The sequence below is a fragment of the Octodon degus genome, unplaced genomic scaffold, assembly GCF_000260255.1.
Source record: "Octodon degus isolate 3935 unplaced genomic scaffold, OctDeg1.0 scaffold00030, whole genome shotgun sequence".
Taxonomy (NCBI): domain Eukaryota; kingdom Metazoa; phylum Chordata; class Mammalia; order Rodentia; family Octodontidae; genus Octodon; species Octodon degus.
This window is the reverse complement of record NW_004524606.1, coordinates 14,535,565-14,542,911: the sequence shown is the minus strand read 5'-3', so window position 1 is coordinate 14,542,911 and position 7,347 is coordinate 14,535,565.

Genomic DNA, 7,347 nt, shown 5'->3' with positions numbered 1-7,347 from the left:
AAAAGAAAAAAAATTTCTCAGTTCTATTCCCTCACTAAAGATAATTGAAAGGTTACCTACTTCAATTATAAACAAATAATTCCCAGAAAGACTTTTACACTATGCCTATACTTACTCTTCCTTCTCAAAGTCTTGGGAACCAACTGGGCTTAGCTGGGTAGACTTGAGTGAACTTTTCATATAATTGTGCTACTATGGAGATGGGCGCTGAGGTCATCCAGTTTACTTCACCCAGGTTTTTTGATACTTAAGTTGATGTGACACAAATACCTGAAGCCTATTAAAGTTGGAGTTCACTAGATGTGTCATTTTCTCACTTAAGAAATTTTTCATATGATTTGTCCAATCTGGCAACTCCCCAGAGTAGTAAGAACATTTACATTCCAGGTGGCTTTCCCTAGAGTGAAGATCTGAAGAAAACAATTAAAGCTGTATATTGTTTATGGTCTAACCACTGGGGGTGTCACAATACATCATTTTCATCATATATTCCTTAAATAAGTCAAAAGCTAAGCCAAATTCAACATAAGCTACAAAGACACCTCTCATAGAAGAAATGTCAAAGAATTTGAAGAATGTGTGGTAAATATTTAACATGCCATACTATTCCTTTTACAAATAAATGTAGAAACTATTCCTTTTACAAATATATGTAGAAATCCTTCAGTGTTCACAATAGAATCAATAAAGTTCACTCAGCTCATTTTTTCAAACCATGTTTTAATTTTATGGTTTTTTTTTTAGCAAAGTTAGATGTATATTATCTATTATCTCTTTTTCACCATGCATTTACTTTTTGTTAGTATAACAAAATACTTGAGATAATTAATTAATTAGGGTTTTTTTTCTGTTTTTTAGGGAAGGGTCTACAGGCTGCTGAGGGTTTCCCTACTAGATCGTTTTTGTACTGATTCTCCCGTTTACATCCTCCTAAGAGCTGGGATTACAGGTGACTGCCATCATGCCTAGTCTCATTGGCCCTCTCAGCGTGCCTTGGTGGTGGAGCCGGCACAGCAGGCCTGGAGATCCAGTCCCCGGGCTTTAATCTGCCTAGCCAGCCCTGAGACAATTTAGAGAAAGAATTTTTTTGTTTTGTTTTGGCTCATGGTTTTGGAAGTTCCAGTCCAAGACAAAGCATGCATTGCTTTGAGCCTCTGACAAGGCAGGACATCACACTGGAAGCGTGGTCCAGTTCAAACTTCTCCCCTAAGGAGCAGAAAACAAACTGGGGGTAGCATAGAGGCTCCTTCAGGAGCCTACCCTCAGGGACCTAAAGAATTCCCATAAGATCTCACCTTATGAAAGTTTGACCACCTTCCCATGAGATCATATCAGAAATGCAAACTTTACTATAGAAATCTTTCTGGGGCACTCATTTAAACCACAGAATGCAGCAACACTGAAATTGGGTAGTCATAACAGATACGGTGTAACCATCAAAGCTGAAAGTACGGAATTCACAATTTGACCTTTGGAGAACCACTTTCATAAGGTTACTGAACCTTAGTCTAGCATAAGCTTACCTTTACATTCAATTTCTTCTCTGAACCCAACACTCTAGTTCCTCTTTCTTCATTGCTACAACTTCAGTCTACTTGGTCCTATGCTATTTTCCCTATCTGATTGTTCTTCCTTCAGACATGCAACCTGATTTTTCTTCATTTGTTCAAATTTCCACTTTCTAAAGATTCTTTATTTAAATACACAGTTGAAAATTCACCCTTATTCTCCCCAAATTTAACTGCCTTCTGTAAGGGATTTTCTTCATGGTACTTATGGGTAACATTTTTGTATTCTACAGAGTTAAATGATTTATTTACAACATATCTTCACAGAAAAATGTGAGCCACACTAGGTCTTGAATTTGTATTTGCCATGATAGCTGATGTACTTCAGAGCCTACAACAGTGCTAGCATACAACAGGTGCTCAATAAATTTTAGTTGAATGAAATCAGGCATAAATATAATGAGCAATAAAATGATACATGATTAATGTATAAAATATATAGTCATGATCAAATGAAATTTATTATCTATCGGGGGTTATACAAGTTGCACGTAGAAGTGAATTAAAGCTCTAAGTAAGAAGGAAGATCTTGGTGATAGTATTGATTCTCTTTTCTCTACGATGAATGATGTTTTAAGATCTTGATGCTAACATTAGTTTAAGCACATTCAATACTGTCATCGGGGGAAGAAAATCGTTTGAGACCTCAATATTAATATCCCAATCCTTCACCTCTGTCTGTTTGAACTCATCCATCACTTTGGGAATAAAACTCGAGTAGTATACCAATTCACGATGAGGTGAAGGGTTTTAATATAGAACGTATTTTCTTCTTTCCCTTGAAGTCTGAAAATAAAATGATGAAACCAGGAGATGAGAAAAACTTCGGTTTTTTTATATTTCTAGTATACATTATGTATTTTTTATTATTTAAGAGTGCATTAAAACTGATCCTACATCTCAACTCTGAAATTTTCTAGCTCTGTATCTTTAGAAAGATTCCTTGATGCATTTGGATCATCAAGTTTTTACATAGTAGGAAAATTAGAACTATGTACCTCATGAAATACTAGGAAAATACATATGCAAAATTATATATTATGATAAACATACTATATTTAAAATAGCACCTGTACATAATCCTCTATTTCTGCTTTCAACAATGATGATCATAATAAAGAGAAATTTCTAATTTACTTGGAGTGACATTTTTAGAAATCTAAATTCAACAACAACTTACTAAAGTCCTTCTAGAATGATGTCATAGCTTGAAGAACAAAAGCCATGAGAGAAAATGAAACACCAGGTAAAAACTGAGATTGCCAGATGACCTAGTTGTCTTTCTATAATAGATACAACTTGCCCAGGTGAGCAAGATATTATTCTATAGATGTCAAATAAAAGTAAGGGTGAAATGAACATTTTCAGCAGTTCCATTCGCTTATACATTCAGAAATTTAGTTTATCTGTTTTGTTTTTTGCTGCGTTCCTTTTATAGGAATGCCTCATAGTACAAGAATGTTGTCAAAGACTAAATGTTGTATACTTTAAACAAAACCAAAGTACCGTAAAGTGAGTAGCCAGAAACTAAACCCCAAATATCATGTCATTCAATATATTTATTGTTGATTCTATGTCAAATATAGTGGGAGACATTGAATAGAAAATGAACCATTAAGCTCATTTCTGTCTTCACTAAAGTTCACTGGTTTGTTCACAAGCTTTAGGAAAAAGTACTTTTCCCAGGGAATTAAAATGCCCATCAGTGTATCTAACACTGAAAAGTGAACAAGAAAGAAAAAAGTTTAATTTTCTTATCACTATCTCCCAAATTCATTTGCTAAGAATCCATCTTTGTGTAACATCTGGAGCTAATGTGCTACCTAGCACATCTATGTCCAGTTTCACAATATATTAGCTGTACTCATTTCTCCCCTATGTGGGACATGTAGCATGCAAGTATTTAATTAGACATGTATTTAGCTGTGAATTTTGAAAACCCTCCCATACATAGGAATTGATCTTTTGGAATATTGCGGAAGGCATAGATGAAGGAAGAATATGATGAAAACTAAAGATTCTTTCTTTAGTGTTCAAGAAAAAGGCATTCATATTCTGAGTTCTTGTATTATTGTAAATCCACGTATTACACTTTAAGATATGAAGCTGCATTCATTTTTGTTAATGGTTTTGAGAATTTCAGTTCACATTCATTGGCCTATTATTTGGAGGCCTATGTCAAGGCAGCAAAACCAATCACAGAGCTTGTCATGGGCCACCATGGGGCCAAGGTATAAAGAGAGGAGAAAGAGACCAGGATGACATATTCCCTTTCATTTTATTTTATTTTATTTTATTTTATTGAGAAACAAATAGCAATGAGACAGTTTCAAAACTGATTAATAGGACAGTTTGAATAATTAATACATTGTACATTGTTATCTTCTTAGTGGTTATCGTATTCCCTTTCAAAAGTGTGTGGCTAGCAACCTCAGCACTGTGATCCTCACTAGGAACTATCCCTTAAGTGTTTTAATGGTTTTCGATAGTATCCCAGGCTGTGAGCCAGTGGACAGTGGAGCCAGATACATGGAAAGTAGTAGACTTTCAACTTTATAGACGAAGTAATTTGAATAAAACAGACTAATTTTATCTGTTTATTATAATTATTTCAAAGGCAGTAAGCCAAAGATTTATATATGTATTATTTGTGAGTAAATAAGTCTAGCAAATTAGAACTGAAACTATAAAAACTAAAGAAAATAATTTTCAAAAGCCTTAAGATGCACATTTCCAATATTTTGTCTTCAAACAAATTGAAATTGAAAATGATCTCATCGAGGGAAGTTTGTCAAAAGAGAAACTACTCAGAGACACTTGGTAACAATTGTTGATTCTTATTAGAAGAGTCACCTTAATGAGATCAGCTCATTAAGTTGCTTCACATCAAAACAGACTAATAGGGATTTTGTTAGAAGATGATGTTTTTATTTTGTTGAAAGATGGACCTCAAATATTTGTTTTTGCATACATTCAATTAGTGAGTTGAATTTTATTGAAGAATGCCATTACTCAGTTGTCTTTATTCCATGAGAAATTGATTAATCTAAATACTACCCTTTGAAATGATAAATTGGGAATGGAAGCATTAGAGATAGCTCATTCATAGTTCCATCCTATTTTCCTAGATAGAAGCAGTGGAACTATAGTTCCGTTTATTTAGGATGTGCAGGAAATGGAATTGCTTGAGCCTAGTAGTTTTGACTCAGCATAAACATAACTACCTTTTTTTAAAAGAAAATTAAATAGTTTTTTAAAGAATTTGTGTCATATTGGACCTTATGGAGTCAATTATCATTTATAGATGTAGGATAAATGAAGATATCTGATGCTTACAAACTAAAAAGAAGGTGAATGGAAAGGGAAAAATAAAGAATTGAAATGTGTATGTACATGTACTGATTCCGAGCAGTGAATGTAATCGTTCTGTACAGTGACCACGTATTCAGCAAAATTTGTCAAAGCGAAATCTTGTCAAAAAGCCAAATATCATCAACTGAAAAATAGATAAAAAGGATGTCGTATTTTTATACAATTCAGTATTACTAAGCTATTAAAAAAGGTAAACTTGAAGCTTCTGTAGTTAAATGGGTTCAACAATAGACCATATTCAAAAGTGAAATAAATCAGACCCACATGTGAAAACATCTTATTTTTTCCCTAGTGTAAGAAAATGAAAGAATAAATAAAATCTGAAAGGTACAATGGGAAAGAAACTGTTCAAAGGAAAAGAGCAACTGGATTGAGGGAAGTGAAAAAAGAATGAAAGAAAGGAAGGAAATAGAAATATACGTGGATAGACAGGACAGCTTGGACAATTATACTGCGGATATCTACTTGTCTATTGAAAGAGCAGTCAATGTTTAATTTTTTGCCGTTTTCCTTAATTGTTTTATAATTTCTGACCAATTTTCTATACTTATATCTGATAATCCAAATAACTAATTTGAAGACAACAATACGCAATATAGCAACCATTGTTGAATTCTTCTCATTTTGTTTAGTGAAGTTCTGTATCATTTTCAGTGTTTTTCACTATTTTGTATTCTTTTTGAAAAATTAAAAAAAAACATAAAAGTAAGGACTAGTCAGATATCTCAGCTTATTAAAGTGCCTGTTTAGGCAGACACAGGGGCCAGGGGTTTGATCACTGGCCTGCTGTGCCAGCCCCACCCCTGTGGTGAGCTGAGATGGCGACTGAGACTGGGCATGGTGTGGAGCACCTGTAATCCCAGCGCTTGGGAAGCTGAAAGCAGGAAAATCACTCACAGTCCAATCTACATAGTGAGACCCTGTACATCCTGTACACCCTGTACACCCTGTCTTAAATTCATGCAAAAATAAATAAGTAAAATAAAATAAAGTAACACAAAAAATTGCACTCAAAGACTACACTGGATACCTTACCTCTGAAGAATATCATTTTTCCTCATAGTGTTCCAATTTGTCCTTAACATGTTCCTGTGTCATATTATCTTTAATAATTTTTTACTATGTAACCAATTAATGCTATTATCTCTATAGCTTTACTGCACTCAAAGCATGTTTGCAATAAGACTTAGCAAAATAGATTAGTTGTTAAATGACTCATGCAATTTAAAACTTCTAGAGTTTGAATGACATACAGATCAAAGCTTGGAATGCTCAGAACATAGTGACCTTGAGGTACTCAGATTCTCCCATGGCAACTAGTCCCCCAGAGCAAACATGCCAAGAAGGCAGGAAGAAAGGCAGGCATGAGTTCTACACTCAAGAGGTACAGCTGGCACATTGTCACTTCCACCACATCTTCCTAAGCAGCCCAAGGCCAGCCCAAGTGCAAAGAAAGAAAAAGATAAGCTCTACTCTTTTTATGCAGAAAGATAGGAGAAAGTTGCTGTTATTATTAATTCTTCACAAATATTAACCTGCACACTCACTAATGAAATTTACCTAGATTTATATAGCACTTGATTTGACAAAAAAAAAGTAAAAACATTAGATTGTGAAACAGACATAATTATTTTCATTTTTGTTCCTTTTCTCTATTACCATACATAGAATAAATAATATATCAAAAAAGAAAATCATCTCTGTAATTGTTTCTTGAGATAAGAATTAATGATTTTTATCTTTATCTTCCTGTTATACCTAATTTTTAAAATCTCATACATGAGCACCAAATTATGGAGGCAGATTTGCATAAAAAGGAATTTGAGGAATATTAATGACTTTCAATAAGCAAACTTAAAATAGCACCTATGATTGACAACTGAAAATAGATAACTTCTCCTACTAGTAAAACTGGACGATTATTTTGATAAGAATGTATTGTAGGGATAGAAAATAATGTTGCAAAATAAAATTTATATGAAAAATAAAACAAATGTGTTAGCTGCTTATCACAAACAAGGACAGATTTATATAAGACTTTTACTTTTTTAAACATTTATTTAAAAAGTATAAAGTATTGTCTTTATAAGTTAAAGGTAGCTATCAATAAACCACTTGGCAGGACTTTATAAGACTACATGAAAGTTCAGTTTTGGCTATATGAAGGCTAATGTTGAGAAGCAAGAAAGGAGAAAGTATAGTTAGTACCTTTAATACAACCATGAAATAAAAGTCAGCTGATAGTAACCCTATCAAGATGGAGATGCTTTTTCCTAGAAGATTTGAGTTTTCAACTAAATAAAAGAAAATTTATGGAGGATATGCAACTTTTGAAGCTGAGAAAGGTATTTTATGAAATACATCAGAATAGTATGCCTGCTACAATTTTCAATAGACCACAAAATTT